An 11,579-nucleotide genomic window follows, 5' to 3' on the forward strand; every position below is an offset into this window, starting at 1 on the left:
CACAAGCACCATTTTCTCTTTTAGAATATTGTTCAGGATCCCTGCTATTGCTATTGCTCTAGAATTGTATATAGGCAATGCAACAACATTCTGCTCCCAGTGCCAGCCAAGGGTCCCCTGTAACTTCCTTTTGACCACTTACTTGTCCAACCCCCTTGTTGTCTGTGACCTCAGAGTTCCTGAAGCTGCTGTCATCATTGCCCCCAAGGCCTGATGTTGGTTTACGGGGCATGGCCTATACTAGTATGGCCTAGTTTGGAATGTGCTCCACTCTCAACCTAGTGAGACATTTTCCCCACCAAAATTCTAAGTTGTCTTGGGCTACAAAAAAATGGCCTGTACTTTCCTTAGTACTGACAGTCCAGTATATATATTTGAGGCATTATTTTTAACATTGTTTAGAGAGGAATTTGAGAAAACTCAGGTGAGTCCCTGCCTTTACTCTGCCACCTTGGCTCTGATCATCAGGAATGACTTTCTAAAGACCAGGATACTTTGATTCCAAGCAAAATGTATTTCCATTATATCTGGGTTGTTCTGCTAAATATTGTCAGTAGAGATTCTATGTATTATTCATTTGACAAATATATAGTGCCTTGTATTGGAATATAACTTTCCATGTATACATGTTATCTTTCCACTTTAACAATTTATCTTGACAAAACTTTATAAAGAATCATTGCTAAAATATAGATTTTTTTTAGAATAACTACTTTTCAGTAACTTAAAAAATGGGGGAAAGAGCATATATATGTATCTATAATACAGGAAAAAGGTAATAAGTTCAAATAGGTGACTCAAAACAGAGCACGAATATACATTTAAAGAGAGATGAGTGGATTTCCAGTGGGTGGGTCAGAGAAGTGTTCATCAAATAGATGGTTGCTGAATTGGACTTTGATGGAAGGGAACAATTTTAATAGAGAATTATTAAGGGGGAGGAGGTACCCTATTCTAAGAATAAAGAATTATATGAGCAAAGGCATCACAATAAATGGGGGAATATGAAAAAAATGGAAAAGAGAAATCAATTTTAGGAAACAGGAAAACAAGATAATAGTATAAAATAAGATTGGAAACACTGAACATTCAAATTATAGAATACTTTAACTGTTAACTTTAGGAGTTGAGATACTATTTGGTAAGCTATGTGGAATTCTTAAATGTTTCTCAGTAGAAAAAGTAGCAATAAGAGTGGGCAGTGGAACTTTAAAAAGATTATTTTGACAGTAATACAAAGGATTCTTTGGACAAGGATTAGACTAGAGGGATAAAGACTAATTAGTATATTATAAGAACAGTCATAGGGAAGAGAGTAGCCCTTGAGCTAAGGTAGTGGCAAGGGGGTAACAAAGAAGGGACCAATAGAAATTAAGTTTCTGTGTGACAAAAACCTAAACATAAACTATTGTTTAACACACCTCATGACCTAAATCAGTGCCAAGGATGTATAGATAAATAAAAAAAAATATTAAGTGCTATCATAAGATAGCACATAAATGATATCTGTATATATATATATATATATATATATATATATATATATATATATATATATATACATAAATAAAAAAACTGATGAGACAGTTCTTGACTTTAAGGGGTGAAACAAAACATTGACTTGAGTGGTCATGAAAAAAAGATATTTTAGATTGGAAATCACTTGGTTAGTGAATATAACAGCAGGACAGTTGAGTGACATGCCTTTTCTAAAAGCAATAGTTGTGTTGTTCTAATTTTAGTTCTAAAAGTTTGAAAAGCAAGAAGAGGAGTAGAAGTGTATATGTAAAGGCTGGCATGAATAAGCATGGTTCGTTTTGGTGCCAGAAAGATCAGGTCAGTATTTCTGTAAAGCACGTAGAGTTTTGTGACTTCTTGACTCCTAACCCAGACATTCTCTCAGAAGAAAATAAACTATGGTCTTCATATCCTGACTCAAAAGGAGTAGGATTATCTCTCCACTACTGCTGCCACATCTCCTTCAACCTTACTGAACCCTAATACAATTATCCCACTAGGATTTTCTCAATCTCACCTATCGTCAAGGAAGACAAAAGGAATTAGACAACAGCTAACAATATGCTGAAGAAAAAAAAATGGGTCAAGAGTAGGGGGTGGGGAGGGAAGTACTGACAGACTGCATCAAGAGTGAGATTGCCCATTGTCCTCATTTCTCACACAACCAAATTTACCCTAGGTGCAGTTTGGGATATTTTGTCTCTGGTCAGTGATTAGAGAAATCTGGTGGCAAGTTTCTACAACCCAGCTTCAAGAATGGGAGTCCAAAGACATATTTGTGTTTAAAGGAGGAGCCAAAATGGCAGCATAGAAGCAGGAAGACTTCCTGTGCTCCTCCAATATCCACCTCGAATACCTATAAAAAATGACTCTAAACAAACTTTAGGGCTACAGAACCCAAGAAGTGACAGAGAGAAACAAACCTCCCACTGAAGACAGCACAGCAGACTGGCAGGAAGGGTCAACCAGAGCATGCTAGGAGACATGCCCAGCCCCATTTGAGTCCATTGTTTTAGCCCCTGGGTAGCCTGACCTGGAGGGACTCTGAGAGAGTAGATCACCAGTAGCTATGGCGGTTTCCAGAATTATCAACCCATAAATGCCAAAGATAAAGTGAGAGGTCAGTGGACTTTGGGAACAGGGCATCTGGGAGTGTGTCTAGCCTCTGCCCCTAAAAAAAAAGCAGCTGACGTACAGCAGACATGCAGCCACCACCAAGTGGCAGCTTCAAAGCTCCAAGCCTGCATATTGTAGGGGGAACAAGCAACCAGTCTGAGGGGTAATCACTCTTTCTTTAACCTGCTTGGATATGGATCACCGTCTTCATTGGAGGGCTTGGGCTGAGTGATCAGTGAGCAAGAGCATGTAGAGACTTCAGAGAGGGCGGCCAACTAATAGCTCTGGCAGGTGAGATAACCCCAGCAATTTGGGACAAAGCTCCCCTCTCTGGCAGAAGATTTCTACTGTGGCAAAAAGCTCAAGACAAGTAATTGAGTGGCAACATGAGCAAGCAAAGGAAGTAAAGCAAGCAAAGAAATCTGACTTTGGACTCATTTTTTGGGACACAATGGATCAAAGCATGGAACAGGAGGAAGACAAAGAAGTCAAAACTCCTGTACCAAAAGCTACTATGAAATATTTAAATTGGTTACAGGCCATAGAAGAGCTTAAGAAGAATTTTGAAAACTAAATAAGATAAGTGGAAGAAAAATTGGGAAGAGAAATGAGAATTATGAAAGAAAATCATGAAGAGAGAGTTAACAATCTGACTGAAGAAAATAACATCTTAAAAAATAGACTAACTCAAATGGCAAAAGAGGCCCAAAAAGGCAAGGAGGAGAAGAATGCCTTAAAAAGCCAAATTTGCCAGATGGAAAAAGAATCTCAAAAGCTCACTGAAGAGAATCATTCCTTCAGAATTAGATTGGAGCAAATAGAAGCTAGTGACTTTATGAGAAACCAAGATAGTATTGAACAGATCCAAAAGAATGAAAAAATGGAAGGCAATGTGAAATATCTCACTGGAAAAACCGCTGACCTGGAAAATAGATCTGGGAGAGATAATTTAAAAATTATTGGACCAACTAAAAGCCATGATCAAAAAAAGAAGCTAGAAATCATCCTTCAAGAAATTCTCAAGGAAAATTGCCCTGATATTTTAGAATCAAAGGTCAAAATAGAAGTTGAAAGAATCCACCAATTACCTCTTGAAAAAGATCCCTAAAAGAAAACTCCTAGGAATATTATATCCAGGTTAAAGAGTTCCCAGATAAAGGAGAAAATATTACAAGCAGCCAAGAAGAAACAATTTGAATATTGTGGGAACAAAATCAGGATAACACAGCATCTGGCAGCTTCAACATTGAGAGATTGAAGGTCTTGGAATATGATATCCTGTAGGTCAAAGGAGCTGGGATTAAAACCAAGAATCATTTACACAGCAAAACTTAGTATCATAATTCAGGGGAACATATGATCATTCAATGAAATAGAGGACTTTCAAGTATTCATGATGAAAAAACCAGAGTTGAATAGAAAATTTGACATTCAGATACAAGAAGCAAGAGAAACATGAGAAGGTAAACATGGAAAGGAAATCATAAGGAACTTATCAAAGTTGAATTATTTATATTCCTACATGGAAAATTGATAATTGTAACTTGTAAAACTTTTCTCAGTATGAGAATAGTTGAAGGGAATATAAATGTATATACAGATATATGTGTGTGTGTTTATATATGTATATATTCATATATATGTTTATATATGTATATATACATACATATGTCAAGAGTATATGGGTGTATGAACAAATATGTGAGTGTGTGTATATATGTGTACAGGTATATATAGACAAAGGGCACAGGAACAGCTGAATAGAAAGGGATGATACTTAAAATGTAAATTTGAGAGGTGAGAGAGGAATATAATGAGAGGAGATGGATAGAGACATAATGGTGTAAATTATCCCATATAGAAGAGGCAAGGGAAAACTGTTACAAGGGTGGTGAAGAACAGGAAGGGAAAAGGGAATGGGTCAACCTCACTCTCATTGAATTTGGCTTAGGGAGGGAATGACAGATACACTAAATAGGGTATCTCGCCCTACAGGAGAGTAGGGGTAAAAGGATGAGTTGGGGGATGATGGAGGGTAGGGCAGGTTGTGGGGGAGGGAAGTTGTAAGTACACACTTTTGAAAAGGAAAAGGGTCAAAGTAGAGAATAGAACAAATGGGGGGCAGGATAGGATGGAGGGAAATAAAATCATCCTTTCACAATTTATCCACTATGGAAATGTTTTGCATAGCTACACATGTACAACCTATATTGAATTGCTTATCTTCCCAGTAAAGGTGGGTGATGAAGGAGGAAGGGAAAGAATATGGAATCCAAAGTTTTAAAATCAAATTTTATATATATATATATAATTATTTTTACATGCAACTGGGAAATAAGATATACAAGTACAGAAGAAAGCACCCCAGCATCCCCCAGGTGGCTGCCCACACTGCTTCTTAGATCTGCTTTTCTAAAGGAAAGCAACTCAAAATGGGTTAACGATCTTGCTTTAATCAATCAAACATATCATTTACATAGTTCAGAAGAAAAAGTTCAGCACCCCAAACTTCAGAGCATACAGACAGAAATATTTCAAGCAGACAGGCTTCCACACTGTCCAACCATTACGTCCATACCAAATCACAGTTACAAGAGAGGGAAGCATCAACATCTGGGTTTTTCAAAGGTGGGGGGGGATCTCAACTGCTGCCCAGAGTCTCATCTCATCAAATAAAACAACACTTCTCAAAGTGAGCCCCAAAGCAAAGCCTCACATCAGGGCTTATATAGCCTTCTCCTGGTTCAGAGAATGTAACAACCTTCTTGACCTACTGCCCAATCACAAAGTATCTCCTGAGAAACAAGCCTCCCGCCGCAGGTTCCAGGTACACTTAAGCCTAGAGGCAGGGAAGATCTTAAAAATGTACATTTCTATAACAACAGGCACTGGGGTGTAGAGATCCATCTTGCCCTACTAGAAAGTTTGAGGGGGGCTGGGGGAGGATATAGGAAAGAGCAGATTTGGGGAGCAGGTATTCAGTAGGATCACTGTTTGGGGTGGTGGGTAGGGAAAGGACAGGGAGAAAATTTGTAACTCAAAATCTTGTGGAAATGCATGATGTAAACTAAAACATAAAATTTAATTAAAAAAACAAAAAAAGGATAAAATGCAGATGTTATACATATTTAGTTAACACAGGTGACAGAGTCATGTGTCATATTAAGTTTATATAAACAAACATTCAGAAAACCTCATTCTAAAATGACAAAATGATCCCATTATATGAAGTTAAATGAGCTGATGATTCTTCATTTAGAGATCTGAATTAGTAATTGGTAATGTTTTAAAGTCCAAAATAATACACTTAAATTCAAGAGACTTTAAAAAGGTAAATTAAATCATAAGTAAATTCTATTAATTGCCAGGAAAGCCAGATATATTGCCTCATAAATAAACTTTTCACAAAGTCTCTTAGAAGACACTTTCAGACATGCATGCCTCCAAATTCTCTCAAGTCAGTTTCTTTTGCCTAACGTAGTCAATACATTAATACCTTAAGGATACAAGATTTTATGTGTGAGTATCTTGACTTAGTAACTTTTTATGTTTTGGGAGGCAGCATGACATAGTGGATATAGTTCTGGATTTAGAGGCAGGAACACGGGGTTTCAACATCAGCTTTCAACTCCAGAACTGTCACCTGGAACCTCATGCTATCCTGTCTAGTGAATGTGTTATACTATATCTAGATTTCTTCAGCCATATTTCCACATTTCACCTGCTTCACTCTCTGGATTATCTGCCTTTCCACATCTGATATCATATTTCATTCAAGACTGACATAGCTACAGATGAAAACCTATATCAGTGTGTCCACTTATCACTTCACTCCCAATCTCTGTGACTTTTGTAACCAAAACACTGTTCTACCACAGTGTTCATGACTCTGTTATATGTGTTATCTCAGTCTATTAGAGTAGAAACTTCTTTAAGGCAGGAACTGTATCAGTTTTAGGTTTGTACACTCCATGCTTAGATAGATAGCTGGGGGGAAAAGTGAAGAGAGTAACTATTATTTACATAATGCCTACTAGTGTCAGACACTGTACTAAGTGCTTTTTGAAAGGAAGGGAGGAAGGAAAGAAGGAAGGAGGGAAGGAAGGAAGGAAAAAAGGAAGGAAGGATGGATGGAAAAAAGAAAGGAAGAGGGAAAGAAAGAAAAAATGATAGATGTATGATAGATATGTAGACAGATAAATATACAGAGAAAGAGGAAAGAGTGTGTTGAGGGTTGGGACTGCAAATAAAAGAAACAAAGAATCTTTAAAGAACTTACAATCTAATAACAGAAGATAACAAATAAAGGGAAGCTGGAAGAAGAATGGGATAATGCTACTAAGAAGTAGGTAAAGGGGGCAGCTAGGTGGCATAGTGAGAAAGAGAACCGGCCCTGGAGTCAGGAGGACCTGGGATTGGTTCTGGCCTCAAATACTTAACATACACACACACACAAACTGGCTGTGTAACCTTGGTCAAGTTACTTAACCCCAGTTGCATTAAAAAAAAAGTAGGTGAAGAAATATGGAGACCAAATTGAACCAAAAGTGGAGTGAACACTAAGAGTGGAGTGAATATGACAGAGGATTCTCGTGAAATGGTGTCAGATCTTGGGTTTCATCAGTCAGAAGATTGAGTGCTGTGGTGAATAGGTTAGCACTTGGCACATAGTAAACACTTAATTGCTCATTCATTAATTCCTGTATTTATTCCTAACTGTGTGATTCTGTGCAAGTCAGCATATACAATGGGATGACCAAAGGTTTTCAAATCATGAGACCTAGGTTTGAATTTGATTTCTGACATTGAATTTGCCTGAATTTCAGTATCTTCATCTAAAAAGTAGGTAGAGGGATTGGACTAAATTTTCTCTGAGAATTTTTCCAACTGTAGCTCTCAATCCTAAGATTTATTTTCTCTCAAAAGATTGTTGGAAGGGTAAGATAAAATAATGTATGTATAATACTTTGCAAATCTTAAAATATGATGTAAATATTATCTATTATTAAATCATCTAATTATGGAATCTATTTGTCAAATGCTATAGCTAGAAAACTCAGCCTTCTATGGTCAAATTGTTGTTGAATCTTTCTGTAATAATGTAGGCTGGACTTTTGGAAGATGTGCATATGGTCCATTGCTGAACTATGCACAACATCTTTTTAGCTTCATAAACTAGCCAAGTGTGATAGTAATGGCAATTAAAGATTCCCCTGTATTGGCTTGGTTTTCAAATTGATTGTGTTAAAGCCCAGAGTTTGTTAATCCCACCTGTGGGATGGGCTTGTTGATGTGAAAAGAAAGTCCTGAACTGGGAGGAGCTTGTGAGGTAGATTTGGAGAGACACTAGAGAGAGGCGGAAGATCTTTTTGGAAGCAGCACCTCGTGGAGAGAGAGAGACTTGAGAGAATTGCTGGTGGCCGCTTTGAATTGCCTTGGACTTTTGAGACCTGCCCCCTGAGCTGCCAAGGACTGAGGAGACATGGCTGTTTTGCTGGTACTTTTTCTGTCTGTTTTGATGTTGTTTTGCCAGATTTGTCCACTGGTGAAAGACAGTCCTTTTGTTGAAGAAGTCCTGGAACCTGGCTGTTCGCTAAGAAGCCCTGAGACTGTCCTGCAGACAGAGAGTGAATACTGTCCACTGGTGAGGGACAGTGCTGTTGTTGCAGGGGTCTGGAGACTGTCCTGCAGACAGAATGAATACTGTCCACTGGTGAAGGACAGTGCTGTTGTTGCAGGGGTCTGGGAGCCTTTCTGTTGGTTCAGAAGCCCTGAAGAAGGATTTTCTTGTTGTATGTTTACAGAAATCCTGGGAGAGGGCTTTGCTAATGTGTTCAGGCATTCTAGGACTGTTCTACAGACAGAGGATAAATTCATGAAGGGACTGGCAATGTATCTTGTGGCTTTGCTAAGCCTTGTCTCCCCAGGAACTAAGATTGCTGAGAACTTGCCTCGTGTCAAGATGAAGAAAAGACCTCCATTTGGGTATTAAGTGCTGTGTTTAAACTTGATGTAACTCTGGGGTAGATTCATTTGTGATCCAGGGGTGGGGAACTTTTGACCTTATATTTGGAAACTAATCTCCATTTGAGAAGAGGGGCTTTGTGGTGGACTTAATTAAGGTATAGCCTAGGGGTGGAGAAGTATTTAGAACAGAGACTTTGTAATTGATTGAATGATTGGAAGGTCCTGGGGTGGGGTAGTACTTGGAGATTATTTAATCACACTTAGTAAATGCTGTATTTTGAATGATGTCATGTTTTGATCTTCTCTGTTCTTGGTTGGTCACTGAATAAAATAGAGAGCACCTATGCTGGTATTTTGAACCTGGGAAGTTGCCTTCTTTTGGCATTACATTACACCAAGTTGTTAATCTAATACCATAAGCTTCTAGAAACCAGACTTAGTTTCCTCAATATTGTGATAATAAATTAAGTTGGACTTCATTTGAGGCATCCCTGAACATGAAACAGAGATAACTCCATCCAGCTATATTTACTCCTTTTCACACACAGGCACATTTTTTACATGGCCTTCACACCGTGACATGAAATTTATGTCCCTTGCCTGCACCCACATCCCTCCCCCAACATTAGCCCCACTCCCCAAAGTTACCAACTTGATAAATGAAGAAATAAAAAAATCCATTTATCCTGAAAAAAAAATCCAGCTGGTGTGTGATCTTGGCCTAGAGTATGTGCTAATTAAACATAGAAACATTTGAGATAAAAAGTTAATTTACTAATTAAATGACAAGTACTCTTCCCAAATTGTTCCTTTGGCTTATTGTGCATTTCAGAATTAATTAACAATACAATCAGGCTACAGTTGTGAGATGCCAATATGGGTGTGATTTGATGATGTCACTTCTGTTTTCTAATATGACTTTCTTTCTTCCTTCCTTTCTTTCTTTCTTTCTTTCTTTCTTTCTTTCTTTCTTTCTTTCTTTCTTTCTTTCTTTCTTTCTTTCTTTCTTTCTTTCTTTCTTTCTTTCTTTCTTTCTCTTTCTTTCTTTCTTTCTTTCTTTCTTTCTTTCTTTCTTTCTTTCTTTCTTTCTTTCTTTCTTCCTTCCTTCCTTCCTTCTTTCCTTCCTTCCTTCCTTCCTTCCTTCCTTCCTTCCTTCCTTCCTTCCTTCCTTCCTTCCTTCCTTCCTTCCTTTCTTTCTTTCTTTTCCTTTCTTTCTTCACTTATTCATTTATTTATTTATTTATTAAATGACAGCTGCACCCTGATGAAAATACTTGGGTCTTTTAATTTGTCTCTGTAAAATTAAAATGAATTTGTAATGCCTTGCTAATTAGCTTTATGTACAACTCTGCAGAACATTTAATGCTGAATTTCCTAGCCCTTGACATAGTGATGAGGCTCAATTAGATTTCTCTAATTGTTTGCTAGAAATGTGCTGCATAAAGTCAGTTGGGTTTTGATGATGTCCATATGTTGAATCATTTTGAGCGGGATGATAATAATGTCTATTCAGCATGTAGCCAGCTAATCTCATAGATCTGGGTTCACCATGGGGAGATGCTTGAGAAGAGGAGGGACCAGAAGTGAAAAATTCTTCCTTTGTCTCCAATTCAATTTGAAGTTATTCATGCCAAAGTTTGGATCAAAGCAAAACTGTGTTTTGATGAGTTCTGACCCTAGGTTCTGGGAGATTAGAGAAACAAACCATTGCCCTCAGAAAGTTATTTTGCCTCTCTGAGCCCCAGTTTCTGTTTTTCAAATAGGGATATTCATCTATTTATACTACCCACAAAATCATTTTAAGGAAATAATTTTGTAAATTAAGTGCTTTTAAAATGGAACCTATTACTATTGTTAACATCATTCCACTAAAGTCATATTCTAAATTCTATTGAAAATATAGGTTGCAACTTTCAGTCCTTGGCTATATATATAATTCTATTGAAGTGTATCAAGGTGGAAAAATGTGATACATGAGTCTATTTGGAGACTGGTTGTCTTGTTGTTGGAGGCTAATCACCAGGTTGTCTATTTGATGATAGATTTTCCAATACTGGCAACTTTTGGAAAGTGTAGATTAAGATAAAATGTTCAGAGATCTAGATCTAGAAGTGTTTAGAAGGCCATCTTAAATATTAGACTCTGATATTGTTAATAGTTGTGGCAAATTATTTTAGGGATATTAAGTGAACTGCTAAAGGTAATGAACTTTAGAGCCGAGAATTAAGCCCGGGTCTTTTGATTCCTAGGGCAATGTTCATTTCATTTTACTGCTCTAACTCTCCAAGGCATAAAAGATTTGTAATCTATTTGGTGGAGGGAGAATGCATAGTGATGGAATTATCAATACTTGGCATATAAACATTTTATTATCCTTGTTCTTCATGAGAAATATCACTACATAGTAGATAAAAAACCAGTCTTCCAGGTAGGAAAACGTCTTGTGTTCATGTCTTTGACATATTCTTCCTGTATGTCCATGGTGAAATCACCCAGTTGCTAAGACCCTGCAAAATTTTTCTATGACTGTAAATCATACAAAATGACCCATACAAACTTATGGAGGAAGTTTTTAAACTGGGAGTTCCTTATACCACAAAAAAAATCACAGGCCTACATCAAAATTTTACTAATTCTGAGTTTGTGTTTGGTACTGCCATTCTTACCATCTTTACCATTAAGTGCTTTCAAAATGGAACCTATTACTATTGTTAACATCATTCCACTAAAGTCATATTCTAAACTCTATTGAAAATATAGGTTGCAACTTTTAGTGCTTGAACATTATATCAGTAAAGAGAAGATTCCATTGAAGCTTATCAAGGTGGAAAAATATGATACAACGGTCTGTTTGGAGGCTGCTTGTCTTGCTGTTGGAGGCTAATCACCAAGTTAAGGTTTTTTCTTAACCTGTGCAGTTGGGCCCTCTTTGTTCTCAATCCCTAAATCTATAAATGTGGAAAATATGACTAGACTTT

This window comes from Petaurus breviceps, unplaced genomic scaffold (genome assembly GCF_028583685.1).
Source record: "Petaurus breviceps papuanus isolate PSGF00001 unplaced genomic scaffold, PetGlider_PUasm1.0 151, whole genome shotgun sequence".
Classification (NCBI taxonomy): domain Eukaryota; kingdom Metazoa; phylum Chordata; class Mammalia; order Diprotodontia; family Petauridae; genus Petaurus; species Petaurus breviceps.